General features: G+C 31.8%; 1 protein-coding gene across 24 annotated transcripts in view; it reads left to right on the top strand.

Annotated features, from left to right (window-relative positions):
* The first annotated feature begins 1,818 nt into the window (after nucleotides 1-1,818).
* The window catches only part of LOC133202240 (cubilin-like), a 54,532-nt gene continuing 39,492 nt past the window's right edge, over nucleotides 1,819-16,858 (top strand). For 23 of the 24 annotated variants that reach the window (XM_061338015.1, XM_061338019.1, XM_061338021.1 and 20 more), the window contains exon 1: nucleotides 5,797-5,892. The gene's annotated coding sequence lies outside the window, so the exon portion shown is untranslated. Of the gene's footprint in view, nucleotides 1,886-5,796; nucleotides 5,893-16,858 lie in introns of those variants that run through there. The other variant, XM_061338016.1, reaches the window with a different exon arrangement.

The raw sequence follows: 16,858 nt of genomic DNA on the forward strand, positions 1-16,858 counted from the left end.
CACAAGTATTTAGGGTGAGGCCTTTGTCGTTGTAGGCGTTAGTACGATAAAGAAAAATCATACTGCTAAGGGCGTAGTCGCCATTTATGAGTCAAAAGTTGTCACACTTTATATAAAGCAAATGATTTAACTACATAAGTGCAAATTCTCGAATGGGACGTTAGACAACAACAGTCAAACAAACAAACAATCAATCAATCAAAGTAAACATGAGATGCATTTCATTTGTGACTTCAGAAATGGTTGTGATAAGAGCATGCCGTAATAATACTCTGCCTATCATATTGTTAGTCTCGAGGCTTCCAATTCAAGATTTGTTAGTCTACTTATCTTATACTTTCTAAACATTAATATGTTATATGAAGGTAAAAAAAATGAAATGTTTGGTATTATATGAAATGATTTCCATATAGAATATTTAAAAATGGTCTGTAGCGATGTCCATGTGATGTCTAATTTATATAAGCATAACGCTTGCTTGTAACAATATGAATACCTTTTAACATGTTATTTCTTTTGACATTAATATATTCTAGTGACCATGCTTCATTCAGACTATTTATGTAAAAAGTAATAAAATACTGGAGATTTCTAAAGGAAATAAAACAACCTTTTTTCAATCTGAGTCTGAAACATACATAGATTGTGACATGAATTTATCATACATTCCAATTTTTTAAACAAAGAAAACGTAATTTTAATGATCTCCTTTCAATTTATGATAATTTATATCATTCTTATAACGTCTTAAAGGAGTTGATACAGAAAATGTGAAAAAAACAGAGGGAAATAGGAAGGAGGAAAGTGACGTAAACTCATTTTATTTTGTTTGTTTGTTGTTTAACCTCCCTCTCGAGAACTTTTCACTCATATGGAGACGCCACCACTTGCCGGTGGATAATTTCATGCAAACTTTGACCTATACTCGGCACTTAGGGCCATTGAGCAGTGAGGGATCCTTTCCGTGCTAACATCTACTGCGACATGGGACCTCGGTTTATACTGTCTCATCTGAAGGACTGGTCTCCACATACCACAGTAGGATTCGAACCCGCGACGTAAAGATCAATTCCTCACTCTGCGACTCTAAAGCAGACGCTCTACCACTGTGCCACGCGGGCGACCATGTCCTTTTGTAAAGTAGAGAAATGCAGCCATGAAGTTGAATGTGTGTTTAATTTTACTCTCTATTCATAACAGGAAGAAATGAATCAGATTAAAGATAGGGGATTTATACAGGTTAATGAAACAACTCCACCTAAGGAAACAAACAACATATAATTTAGTACATAAAAGGTCAACAGTAGAAACTCTTAAAGATACAAGTCCTACTTATGAAACAATTTTATCATTAAGTGTAACGCCCGCATTTGTTCGCAACTCTTAATGAAACAACCATAAATTTGCAGTCTAAATCATAAATGATATAACTAGCTTATTATATTCCAGTCACTGATAGGACATTACTGAGAAGAATAAATTTAGTGCTAACTGAAAATTTACTATCCCAGTGAGTTGGGGAAAATGCTAATTTGCCGTAAAAAAGGCAACCACATAGTAATCTTCAGAGAGAAAACAAATAGGACTTAAAATTCTTAAGAAAATTAAACAGCGTTTCAAGTTACGGGGATATTTTTTAGGTCATTGTTAAGATTGTTATCTTTTTAAAATCCGTGTCACTCTCTATACACATACACTGATGTTGATATCTTGCATGAAGTAAGAATATTGTTTACTAGATGTAGAAACAAAAAGTCAATGCTCTTAAAAGTTTAACAACCAAACATGTGATGCATTTCCTATTTGTCGAGACGACAGCTTCCTTTTGCTGTGTGTGTGCACAAAAATAAACATTCCAGTTGCAACAGAGCTCTTACATTATACGGTAAGGTCACATTTTATCTATGTTTTTATATATATGTGTGTAGTAACGAATATTTTTTTTAAGAATCAAGAACAGTTTTTAACCAGAAGTATCCGTACTTTTTATTATAGAAAAACAATTTTATAAAGATAATGTTGTAGAACTGAACCAAAAAAAGATAATAATTTCCCCGTTATTCATTGTTCACGTTTTACCTCATCTATGCTATAAGCTCAGACAAACTTTTCTGATCACCTGTTGTCAAGCCGGACGTCGGTTTGTCTGTAGATTATGATTTTTCGACTTCATTTATGTAATCACCAATATCAATCAAACATGCTACAAAGCGTTCTTTGGTATAAAAGGGATATGGATTTGTTTAAATGATGGCACACACCATCTTTCATGAGAAGATTATTTTGAAATAGTCAAATTTGGCTGCATCTTATTTCTTCTCCAGAACCAGTAAGCAAGAAGATAAAATGAAATGATATCATTGTAGATTGGGAAGGATATCAAAGTTTTACATAGGAATATATCCATGTAGGATTGATTTATTGATTGTATGTTGTTTTACGTCCAGTTCGAGAATTTTTCACTCATATAGAGACGTCACCATATTCCGGTAAAGGGCTCCAAATTGAGACCTTTACTCGGCACTCAGGGCCATTGAGTAGTGAGAGTTCTTTATCGTGCCAACGCCTATCGTGACACGGGGCCTCGGTTTTTAAGGTCTCATTCGAATAACCCGCACCTTTCACTTCAAAGTGCCGAGCGCTTGGCGAAGGAACAGTTGCTACCTATTTTTATCGGCTTGGGTCAGTCGCGGCCATGATTCGAACACACGACCTTCCGATCACGGAGCGAGCGCTCTACCGACTGAGCTACGGTGACGGTTATCCATGTAGGAAAAGATCTTCAAAAATATTCTCAAAAGCAGCAGGTCTATGATTCTAATAATTTAACATATTAATATGGAAGCATTGTCAGATAATGTCAGATTCAAAATCATTCAAATAGAGTAGGGTAGGCCCACAATATGGGATCAAATTTTACGTAAGAGTTTATAGAAAAAATTTCAGAAACAACAGGCTATAATTAGTGATATGAATTTGCAATTATCTTCATGTAGTGCAGATTCAAGTTTGTTCAAACATATGCCCCTGGGGGTAGGAATGCACCACAACTGTAGATGAAATTTTACATGGGGATTTATCGGAAAAAAATATATTAAATTTGTTTTCTAAAAACCACTTAGTCATAATTTTTTTTTATATAAGACATGCAAACATTAACGTGTGGTGCAGATTCAAGAATGTTCAAATCATGGTTCCAGGATGGAGCTAAAGTAGATAAAGAGATTAAAAGCTTTTATGGGAATACATAAAAAATTAAAATAAATCTTTTGTAGCCAGGCCATAAAAAATTTAATTAACAAGCAAACATTCCAAAGTTGTTTGGATTGAAGTTTGTTTTTCGAATTATGGTTCCCAGTGTTAGGGTGGGACTAAGATTTTGCCATTATCCTTATTCCTTTGTTTTCCCATTGTATTATTCCTTTATTTTCCCATTGTATTATTCATTTGTTTTCCCACTGTATCCCTAACCTAGTCTTTAGAGCCATTATTTGAAGGAATTATAATTTACATTATATGTTGATGATTACACATAAATATAACTCATTATATTGTTCTGCTGATTTTGAGAATAAGATTATTGATAGTTTCACTTAATGCCTCTTTTATAAGCATTCATCCTCTTTTGTGGTCCCATACTAACCACGGAGCTATGTTCAGTACAAACTTAAATTTATTCTCTTTTTGGAATCTTCCTCATAGAATTTGGTTTCTCTGATGTAGTGGTTCAAGAGAAAAATATTTTTAAAAGAAACCACCCTATTTTTCTCGATTTCTATTTTTTTTTTCCTTGAGAGACAGTCTTGATCTTTATTGGAACAAATATCAATCATCTAAGAAGCTAAAAAATAGAAAAGTTTGTAGACAACACAAAATGGACGGTAGAAAGACAGACGAAAACCAGACTCTCTTCCATCAAGAAAGCTCACTTGAACCTTTGAGTTATACACAAAGTCAAACATGACGCATACACAAAAATATCAGTAAATTACAGGGTTAGGGGTCTTATTATATTTGGAAGGAATATAATTTTACAGGATTTTTCTTTTTTTTCATATGGAATACTCGAGGTCCGCAGAGTAATGAACTTGATATATATATATATATATAGAGAGAGAGAGAGAGAGAAAGAAAGAGAGCGGAGGGAGTTTTCTGAGGACAGCCCTAGCGTAACAAAACGGAAAAAAATGATGTCTTATCGCATAATGGCAAAAGATTTTGCACAAAATCCGAATATTCAATTTTAAGAAAAATTGAGTTAAAGGAAACAAAATTGAAAATTTCGCGAATAAGCATGAATAGATATTATGCTAATTAGAAAAGTTCACACATATACATGGTTTAATTTTCTCGCAGAAAGAGATTAAAAATTTCATTAAAGATATAAAGTAAATATCTATTAAATAAATAGAAACATAAATTTACTAAATATAAAAAATATGTATCTTCTTATTACATATAAAAATAAATAAATTCTGAATAAGTAATTGAATATTGGTATTTTGTGCAAATTCTCCAGCAATTCAATGGTAAGATATTAAATCCAGAATTTTACATCCGGTTAATCATGTCCTCCATGAATTAGATAATTCATATTCATTTTTTTCATCACAAACTGCATGTATATCTTAATTCAAATTTTGATATTTTTTCTATCGAATTTAGCTACGTTAAAATGATCAATCTTTAAAAAAAAAATTGTTCGAAATATGCATAACGTAACAAAAAGCCGAGAAAATAAAAAAAAAACTTTACAACCACCACCACCTGCGCTAATATATGTATGTATTTAAGAATTTAATTCTGACTGTAACGAGCCATTTTATTAGATAAAATTTTACTTTATATCTTATAAACTGAGTTGCCTATGTCACAATTCAGTTAAGATATATCGTCTTTCGGTTTCTCTCTGACTGAAGCTTTTTCGAAACAAAAAATATAAAAATGATAAGTAACCAAATGGAGTAAAATAATGAAATAATGTAATTGAGTGTGGTTAATATTTTAACCACTTCAGCTCAAAAATGCATGGTGCGAGTATAGTGTATGTGGATTTTAAATAGTGTCCAATCTAGCGATATAATAGAAACAATTCTAAGTCGCCAGAATATGGAACTAGAATACTTGAAGAATCTTTCCTTGGATAGGTAAGTTTTAAAAAAAGAATTACACTTCAGTGTGCCAAGAGCAAGTGTGTATTTATTGTCGATAATGACACGCAAAGTTTAAATCTGCTGATCTCAGGCCCGTAGGAAGCAATTTCAGTTTGAAGGGGGGGGGGGGGGGCACAGCCATACATTTTCAGTTGAGGGGGCACTATCAACTACCAAAAATTCCTTGACAAGCAAAAAGAAAAAGGTCATCAGACGTTTTTATTGAGGGAGAACAAGCATATATATAGTAGCTATGTTTTTCTATAGTAATCTATATATCGGCAAAATATTGGGGGGCACGCCCTCCCCCCCCCCCCCCCGTGTCCCCCCCCCCCCCCGGTTCCTATGGCCATGGATCTCATATTAACTTATATCTACCAAACTCAGTAAATCGTTTATGAAGTTAAAACAATGAAGACAACTATGAATTTTTTCCCCATGTTTACGGGTAAATACAAATATACAAATATTCATCTACATGTATACATGTACCTTAGTGTATTTGTACTTATCTTATCTATACACATACAATTCTAATCCCTCTGTGTGGGATATGTTTCTTTTTTTAAATCTCTGACTTCTCGGTAGATTTAAATCAATAACGTGTGTCAGGTTTCCGGATTGCAGAATTATGCACGCTTAAGCTGTATATATGCATTTAGTACAAACTTTGTTTATTTCTATGGACATTTAATTTGAATGACACTATTGGGGAGGACATATTTCGTGACTTTGGGAGGTAAATAGCTTTTACTCATTTCAAAATTTAAATTTTCTTATCTAGTAAAAATGTGAAGAAAGACTCACATTAACAAATATGATCAAGTTTAATAGTATGTCATGTATGTGTAAATTATCCCTCGGAACCAATCAGGCTTTTGTCTAGACACATATTTTAGGCATGTAAGTATGTTGTGTTTAAAAATAACTCCTCAATTATTTTAAGCACAGCTTATATTTCCAAAGATAAATGGTTTTTAAATAATTATTATTTCTTCGAGGTGATAGGATATGTTATAAAAATACTTTCTTCAGCAGATCACAGACTGAATTACGAATGAAATAGAAATAAAACATTAGACCGATGTCTGACTGGTAAAATGGCTTTCATGTGTCTTAATTTTTGAAGGGGTTTTATACTGCTCCTGTCTCTATGTATTTGAGTTAAATCATTTAAGAAACAGACTGACTAGGTATACTAACAGTTCTGCATTTTTAACACCATTTTCTCGCCGATATTCCTACAGTAGGGGTCCCCTTTCTGTTCTTGGTCAATTAAGCCCTGGTCATTTACTTCCTCCTCGCTGGATTTTAAAGCCTTTACCTGGCTACACCTGTCTCAGGTAAATACAGGTAGATCTTATTAAGCTTTGAAATGTTGGCAATTTAACGGGCCTTATCCAGAAAGGTGATTCTGTTATTTTTAGCTGGTTCTGTTTTTTATTGTTGTAGAGCATCAAGAGTTTCCTATACCAGGGTTTATTTGTTTGTTCAGTTTCTTTTTTTTTTCTTGTTTGATGAGATATTGCATCAAAACATAAAGATCGCATGTAAAGTGCTAACTTGTAAGATATTTTCATAGTTTTAGAATAAGCAAACTACTTAATGTAAAGGAAGGAAAAATTAAAAGAAAAACAGCGAGTAGACAGAAAAAATGAAGGTTCCTTCTTTTTAAATTTACCCAGGTCCTTTATGTACTTATGTATATTATATTTGTTGTTTCTGATTTATACGATACACATGTCGATACACTGTATGCTTCAAGATATATATGTAAAATTAAGATAAATAAGTGCATAACCTAACTTATGGTTATCATAACTTTACTGTATACCACATTTGCGGATTTTTTTTTATGTGGGTTTCACACAAAACCCAAAATAGTGCAGCACGACATGTTGTGCATGTAACATATCAAGGAAGAAGATTATAATGGTACACATCTATACCTAAGTTAGAGGTAGATACGAAACTTGGACCCTGCCTGTGTTTTGAGATAATGAATATTTTATGCGCTGGTTTCCAAATTATATCTTCCAATCAATCACTGTCTAAATAAAAAAAAAATCACATTAACTTTATATTTGGAAACTTGTGAAATGTTCGGAGCGGGATATTCGGGAACTGCCAACCGCATCTTATCTTTCTTGTTTTCTTTTAAACAACAAATCTAACAAGAAATAAGTTACAGCAACATATTTCTTGATTTTAATCATATCTGTTTGGGTATACACATGTAGTACACATTACTAGCTATGTAATCATTGTCTCTGTTTTAAACATTTCTGGATACCTACAGTAATAATGCATCTTTAGCTATATGTCTCTAAGCTGAACATCCAGTGGATACTCATGAAAGAAATAAATTTAAGTATCAAATACACTAGGTCTTTGCTTTGAGTTTTATGTGTTTATGGGATGGAATGTTCTCAGCCGAGGGCAAGACACATTGTTCTTCCATGATCGGAAGCTGTCCATAATTTGTTAAAATCCCACCAAGAAGGGTTACACCCAATAGGTTGTTATATAGAATTTAGATAATTTCACTCTACTTAGTGACCTTCAGATTAGCTATCTTTACAAGCATCTGTTAAAATATCATTTTATTCTTCCGGCAAGAATAATGAGTTCATTTTGCTTTCACTTAAGGAAGCTCTAAACACTAACAAAAAGTACTATTTGGACTTGGGGAAAAATGTATCATATAAAGGTATGCATATTGAGACTATTTAGTTCATTTTCAACATCGGGTACCTGCCTTATTTCGGCAGGAAAAATGTTTAAAGACAAGACCTATTCTTAAACAGAAATCACTGTTCTTTACTTACAGTGGGAAAATTAATGGAAATAATGAATTCAATTACTTATTCTTACAATGTTAAGCATAATTTTAATCTATTACAAATTGTGTAATTAAGTGTAAATTTTTTTTAATCGTTTTGTTTTTTAAGTCAAAGTTTCCATAACGTTTTTTGGTATAGTTCTTACTGTTTGGTGTGTATCAAACACTTATCTACATTCCGTTCATGGCAGAGTACGCGTCGATCCTTCGGTTAAGAGCATTTTAACAGCATTCTTACGACATATGCATGATATAAAAATCTTAAGGACAGATGATACAAACAAAAAAATGAATGCCTGGGTTCGTATATATTTTTTGACCTATTTTGATTGTAAATGATTCAAGTAATAAATTTCTAAAATATTAAGAATTTGTAAACTTTCTATGATGTTCAAAATTCTACCTTTCTGCAACCTTCCTTATTAAGCTATACAATTTTTTGTCGCTTTAAATCACTTTATTATGAAACTTTGAATAAAAAAACAAAATCTATGCGGTTAAAATTATTCATTTTACTCAAGTAATCATGACTAAAGTTGTTATTTTCAAAATTTTTGATAAAAGTTTGTTTGTATTATCTGTCCTTAAGTAAATTGTTAGTCTTAACATGTTTTTAAAATTAAGGGCGTTCAGGAAAATGTCTATCAAAATTGTAATATACTGATAGAATCACTTGTAAATCACATTGTCCAACGGGTGGCTTTCATTATAAACAAATCATGACATAGCCCATTGAAGTAAATTGTCCTTTAGAAACGGGTTACGTAAAGGGTCTTATAGCTATCTTTAAGTAAACACCTTTCAAAACTGTTAACGATATCACGAGATTGGCCTATCTTTTCATTGTCCATAATTACTACCTCCTCGTAGGCCATATAACGATATTGATGTCTGCTCACTTCAAGACGTGTTATGTTTTGCCTTCAATTGCAGTATGAGGAATATACGGTATAATAAATACCTGGTACTTTTATCGTATATTTTCTTTAATTACCTGTCTTTTGGTGTATTAGTTTCTTCCAACATGAACACAGTGTTGGGGTAATTTTTTCAGGGGTATATGGTTTGATCATCAGAAATTATTAAATAAACAATAACCAGGAATTATTCCCCACGATTTCATTTTAATTAAAGTAAACTTAGAATTTGAAAAAAATAATTAAAAAAAACTTTGAAAATGATTTTTCAGTATTTTGTTTTTATAATTTGTTTGATTTTTTCAGAGACGAGTTATATTTCGTTCTGAAGACATCTAGTTCATCTCATGCAATCTCAGTTTACTATTAAAAGTTGGACAATATTTATAACTCCTATTCTCTAAGCTTTCTCATTCCTTATTCTCATTATTTATCATATTCAAGCCATGATAAATTACAGATTTAACACTTGAAATCTGCAAGTCTCTTACAATCATGTATTGAAACGTATATAATTTAATGATATGAGTTAAAAGGCTCTAAAGCCCGAAGGATTCATAATAACCAAGAATAGCACAGACAAAGGTACACACCATATTGACAGCTGAAGTTTGATTTGTATTGATATGCTCTGAGCCGAGACATATCTTTTCTTAAACTGCCTAATTCAAATATTTGCATTTCACCAAAAACCTCGATATAATGAAAGTATTGTAAACATATTATGCAGAACCTATTGTTTGCCGTACTGTCGCTTCAGTCAGACTTTACATCTTATTGTTCAAAGCTTGACGAATTTAATTAATTCTTTATATGTACAGAAAATAAGAAAAAATATGTATATGCTCTTGAACAATTGCTAATTGTTGTAAGTGATGAGACTTTGCAGAGAGTGCATAGTTCTTATGCATATTAATATTCAACTGTATAATTCATGTAAACATGCATCTCTCTCTCTCTCTCTCTCTCTCTCTCTGAATGAAAATTAAAATATGGTGACATATCCTTTAAGTATACTTGTAGTGTTAGATTTATTCAACCTTTGCTACTGAAACGACCAGGTCTGGCGTAGTTTGAAGTGAAATATGTGGAGATAACGAACAGTATTCGAGCTCAAAAGTCCATTAAACATTACAAAACAGGAGCAGAGCAAACACGGACTTTTAAGACATCAGAGGTGGGATCGGGTGCCATGGAGGAGTGAGCATCCCCTGCCGACCGGTCACACCCGCCGTGTGCTCCTTGTCATGATCGGGAAATAACGGAAATTCCTTCGACAAGTCAGTGTGTAAATAATGGTCTAACAGTTAGTATGAAAAAAGTCAGTTAGCATCTAACTTAATGAAAGATTGTATTTGCTGACAAGGTCATTGTATCGACCATAGAACTTAAGAAATGATGACTTCAAACGAGACTGCTCATATTCTTCTTTCATCAACTTGTTTGTCAATAATTTACCTCGTTTTAGAAATTATACATACGTAGAGCATGCTCTTGCGTATCGAATCAACTGAGACATATAAACTCCGTATGCAGGTGATGAAGGTATATTGCTGCATAAGTAAGGGAAGTTGATTGAAAAGTTAAAGTCATCACGATTATCATAAAGCTTTGTTATTAGATAACCATTTTTCTAATAAAATATTCAGATATGAAACAGATGTGTCAGACTCTGTGGTATCCTTTATCTCAAGCTCACCGGGATACATCTTGTGGACATAAGAATGGAAATGACCATTGTTTATTGACAATACGTCGTCGATATATCTAAATGTGTATTAGGTACTATGCCTCACGCATTCAAATCTATACGTTAATTTTAATGGAGAAAGCATATTTCGCATAGAATTTTTTAAACACATTTACCAACTAAATCCAAATGTGACCCTGGACCACAGACTGAGATCTGTCCCAATTACCAATATCAAATTAATAACTTTTTTGAAATAATTTCGATACTCAAACAATATTGTCATACTGTGTTTCTTTTTTATACCACTCAAAGTAGCATAGTGATAGGGCTCTCGCATCGTGATCCGGAGGTATCGGGTTCGATTCTCCTTCGCCTCGCTACGTCAAACCTACGGCGTAATCACAGTTAGTCAGTACTAGTGACTGTTTGTACGCCAAGCACCAAGCAATAGAAGTGAAAGTCACTGGTCTTTTGCATGAGACCTTAAAAACCGAGGTCCAGTGTTACAGTAGCTGTTGGTATACGATAGAGAACTCGTACTGCTCAATGGTCCTGCGTGCCGAGTATAGGTCTAAATTTGAAGCCCTTCACAGGTATATGGTAACCTCTCTATATAAGTGAAAAATTCTAGAATGGGACATAAAACAACACACAATCAATGATTAACATACAAAGCTGCATTTAAAAAAAGGTTCGTGAAAAAAATCGAGATATTCTGATGAAAACTTTGACTTGAGTCTATTCTCTTGCAATTGAACGAACTACTTATTTACTCAAGCAAATAGTTTGTGTTTTTTTTTTTCTGTCAAGGAGAAGACAGGAAGTTATTCTGGAAAAATGTTGAGTATTTTCAGCATTTGTGCAATTAACAGTCTCACTATGGGACATGAATCTTAGAGTTATGGTTTTTACATTTTAGGTAGAAGGTTAATAACTCATTTTAGTTTGCCATTTGTTTCCCAGAAGTAAAGAAATATTTGAAAAATTGCAATAATTTTTTCTGGTTTTGCTCAACTCATAAGGGTGGGGGTCGGGGAAACAAAGAATAGATTCTGGTCCTGTTATCCATATATTGAATTATTTACAATAAAATTGGTTGAAATATGCCATTTTTTAGAACAGGCTGAAGATTTTCCAAGGTTTTATAGGATGGTTTTTCTGGAACAGATAACAATTGGTCACTTAGATGACTCAGAATTCCCAGAATGCCTTTTTCAAATTGAGAATTGAAAATAAAAAAAATAATTAGCAGGTGTAGAATGTTCAAATGTGAAATAAAATTAAGCCAGGTGTGGTGAATACCACATGGCTTGAATTTTCTGACACATTAAAATGCTTAAAAGTTCACAACCTGCTGCTTTTAAATCCTTTTAGATGAAATGGTGCCTACGATGGCCGATATCAGCCATGTCATTCTACAGTTAGATTAAGTGTAGAGTGTCAGTGCTATGTACAGTTTGCTTTGTCAGGTTACTCACTGCTCGAGTGAAGTGTACTATGTGTACACCAAGATTTCAACGCTGTCACGGCAATCTCATTGCTCGGAAAATGTGAATGGTATACATGTGTTATTAATTGATGGTATACTCTTACCTGCAATTAAATTTTTCAGCAGTAGGGACATAAAGTATGGTCAAGGGGGCAATAAAGTTTTAACATGAAAGAGAAAACCTTTGGTAGGATATAAAAGATATATAAGGCCCAACCTATAATGTTTAGAATACTTATTTGCTACTGTCCCCATTCTTCTTTGAAATGAAATATTGACTTTAATTTCTTTATGATTTGGTAACATCCCCGTTCACAAAAAATCCAGAATTCGCATATGTTGTTATTTCTGAAAATGATTATCTCTCAGAAATATATAAATCTCACTTTTTTAATGAGATGTTTTAACTCTTAAAAATATGTTTTTTCTCTAAAAAGCAGAGTACGGTCATGTACCTTTCAAATATGTTAACGTTTGTCAATCATTTGCTTCGTAATAGTGCAGTAACATATTGATAATAAACAGGTCTGAAAAATTCAATAATTCAGTATACACATATATACATAAAGTAAACATTTGTTTCTTTGTCATATCATAGAATTATGAAATTTGTTAAGGTAAAATACATGTATACAAATATCAATCATACAAATCTGATTTAATTTCAAAACATTTTTATTATTGAATCTTTTCGGAAAGGAATGGGAACAGTAGCAAACAAATATTCTAAACATAATAGGTTTGGCATTATATATCTTTTATATTCTACCAAAGGCTTTCTCTTTCATGTTAAAATTTTATTGCCTCCTTGACCATACTTTATGTCCCTACTGCTGTTTCCAGATGAAGGGATTTATTTTTGTTTTTGAAAATTTTAATTGCAGATAAGAGTAAACCGTCAATTAATAACACATGTATACGATTCACATTTTCCGAGCAATGAGAGTGCCGTGACAGCGTTTAAATCTTCATGTACACATAGTACACTTTACTCAAGCAATGAGTAACCTGACAAAGCAAACTGTACATAGCACTGACACTCTTCACTTAATTTATCTGTAGAATGACATGGCTGATATCGGCCATCGTAGGACCCGACTTTGTAAATCATCAATATCTAAGTGAATGGTCAACAGAAGTCTGTTTATTTTTGAGTATCTAAGTTCTTCCGCTAACGATGTGAACATATCCTACCACAGCGCGTCAGATATTCAAGTAGGCTGAAGATGTTATTAAACACTGGCTTAATATCAATTAACAAGGTGATACCTAGAAACTCTGAAGTAATTACCTAGCTCATTGATGAAACTGTTGAGATTTTCATTTGTCAAATATACCTTTTACCGCTGTCAAATTTACTTTTTGCCGCTGTGTAAATTTGTAAAAAGTTCACGATGTTTGAACAAGAACAAATTCAACAGATGTCTTTTCGTCCTCAACAATTAAGTTGACATGAGTCGCGAAATTGAAAATAAAACGTGTATTTGATTCGGGAAAAGTATCTTGCCATTTTTTTCTGTTTTCGTGAGTGTTCTCAAAAGAATTTTTTTTTTGTTCTGTAGATAGTAACTTGCTAAGCAGTTTCCTTGTATTTATGGCATGTCAAACTTTGCAGTATTCGATCTTTTTTATTTGTATTGTGTAATCTTTAGATGTATTCTATAATTTTCATTCGTATTCTATAATTTTTCATTTGTATTGTAAAATTTTTCACTCGTATTGTATGGTTTTCTATTTGTATTGTTTAATTTTCCATTTGTATTCTATGATTTTTCATTTGTGTTCTTTTTTTCTGTTTGGAAAATTATAGAATACAAATAAAAAATTATGCAAAAAAAAAAACAAAAAAAAAAAAAAAAAAGGAAAATTTAATAATACAAATGAAAAGTTAAATAATACACATGAAAAAGTATACTAGTACAATGCAAATGGATTATAGAATACAAATGGAAAAATGGAAAATTATGTAAAATACAGATAGAAAATTATAGAAAACAAATCAAAATTATAGAATACAAATGAAAATAATACAAAACAACGCAGCTCTGTTAAGACTGCATAAAGGGGGCGGGACCTGACGCATTTTATGTGCAGTGAGAGGCGGATCAAGTAATTTTTTCACAGTGAAAAATGCATTTAATTACTAAACAGAATATTATTTGCAAATGTTAGTTAGACCATTAATACAAATCTGAAACCTTAATTTTTGTTTAGTGCAATTATTTAAAAATTATCGCGAGAATGTATTGAATTAGTTCTACCATGTTTTTTGTACAGGGTTTGCATGTTTCACGCCGAGGTGCCTTATTTAATTGCCTTTTCGCAAGGACATACACTTAATAGATCTTGACCATTTTTTGAATATTTTTTTCTTTTTTTTTTCCAAGATAACAATGGGAAAATACAGTTATACTTAGGTTTCCATGCCTTTGTAATTAAAAAAAATTCATTGTTATCTTGAAAAAAAAGAAAATATTGTTGCTCATTTTATGTTGTTTGATATTTTCCAAATTTGCTTAAATGCTCCTATGTTTAGTGATTTACTTGAAGTACTGCATGTGGATAACAACAGTTGTATTGATATGAATTTTTGTGATTACAAAGGCATGGAAACCTAAGTATAGCTGTATTTTTCCAATAACATGAAAATCCACATGCAGTACTTCAAGTGGACAAAAATTGTCAGAGTGTCTCATTTTTTGACGAAATTTTAACATGTGTCGAGAAATTAAGTGTTGAATCTAACTTGATATCAGGTGCCTTTACGACCGTCCTTGTGTACATTGCGAACTGCTATTAGATAAGAGATTTCTTGGAAAGCTTAAGTAGTGTTATCCTTAAATAATTTGAGCTAAATCTATAAAAGAATTTCTAAAGTAATTCTCCCTTTAAGGTATCAAGAACGATACTTTTTAATTCAACTGTATGTCTTTCTTTATGTTTAAATTAAACTCCAGAATCTACAGATCTCATTCTAAATAAACAATTGTATATTTATTCTGAACATAAATTTAACAATAAAGACAAACTTTTTCAAACGCTAAATTTCAAGTTAAATTCTATTTTGTTTGTTACCTTAAGTGTGTAACAAATGAGCTTATTATTTTTTATGATTCAGCTTGTGATTATAATAGCAATTTTCATGTAACGTGCAAAGATTCACAGTCTTTCAAAAAAGTTTTTGGCAATGTTGGCTAAATGTTTTATGCAAGAATATCTCTGCTAGTGTCTTGTCATATCTCTGTGAAAAAATAACAATGTGATCATACATTTATAAATAATTAAAAAAAAGCAGATGATTGATACATATATATGTCAAAAGTAAATGCAGATATTGATTAATAACTTTGCATTGTATAAGAATATGCATCATACAAACAAATGTGCCAATGTATTTTCCTCAATATTGTACAGTAATTTTATCACCGAAACACAATAACATTATTTAGCCGCTTTAAAATTCAACTCTATACGTTTGAATGAACTAGATGACGGTCATTTAACGATGCGTTTTCAATGAGTGAGCACTTATTACGTAGATATGATCTCTGACATCTGGTACTGTTAAAGTGGATATTAATTGTAAAATTTTACTTATTTTATTTTTGTTAAGGAATTTATGGCATAAAATTATTCACCCGATTCTAATTAACATGTATTTTGTATGCTTGCATGTAGTCGTACGTAAGAATTGTGCTTGATTAAGTCAAAACCTAAATCGAATATCATACAGATAGCTTATTTAAATATGCCTCATACATACAAAAAGCTTGTTATAGGTATGTCTCATACATACAAACAGATATTGATTAAATTAGAATATCTTACCTTGTTACTTACTCAATTCTAAATTTAGTACAGAAATTTTCAGTAGTACATAACATATCATACGGGAAAAATCAAAAGAGAGTAACACGCAGTTGTAAGTTTTCTTTACAATTTTATTTCTTATTAGTAATGATGTAGTTTTGATGTTTTTAGAGGTCCGTGTTTGCTCTTCTCCTAATTTATATTGTTTCAATAGACATTTGAGCTTCTTTTTTGTTCATTATCTACACATTTCATATGTCTTACATTGAGGTTGCTGGATAACAGAGTATAGAGCGAGTATGTAAAATTAACTCTGTCAATAAACATATTAATTAGGAGAATAGAGAGAATATGTTAAGCTAACTCTGTCAAAAACATATTAATTAGGAGAATAGCGAGAATATGTAAAGCTAACTCTGTCAAAAACATATTAATTAGGAGAATAGCGAGAATATGTAAAGCTAACTCTGTCAATAAACATATTAATTAGGAGAATAGCGAGAATGTGTAAAGCTAACTCTGTCAATAAAACATATTAATTAGGAGAATAGAGAGAATATGTAAAGCTAACTCTGTCAAAAACATATTCATTAGGAGAATAGAGAGAATATGTAAAGCTAACTCTGTCAATAAACATATTAATTAGGAGAATAGCGAGAATATGTAAAGCTAACTCTGTCAAAAACATATTAATTAGGAGAATAGCGAGAATATGTAAAGCTAACTCTGTCAAAAACATATTAATTAGGAGAATAGCGAGAATATGTAAAGCTAACTCTGTCAATAAACATATTAATTAGGAGAATAGCGAGAATATGTAAAGCTAACTCTGTCAATAAAACATATTAATTAGGAGAATAGAGAGAATATGTAAAGCTAACTCTGTCAAAAACATAATATTTAGGAGAATAGAGAGAATATGTAAAGCTAACTCTGTCAATAAACATATTAATT

This window comes from Saccostrea echinata, unplaced genomic scaffold (genome assembly GCF_033153115.1).
Source record: "Saccostrea echinata isolate AGI-Se365-2 ecotype Australia unplaced genomic scaffold, CSIRO_AGI_Sech_v1 ptg000046l, whole genome shotgun sequence".
Taxonomy (NCBI): Eukaryota; Metazoa; Mollusca; class Bivalvia; order Ostreida; family Ostreidae; genus Saccostrea; species Saccostrea echinata.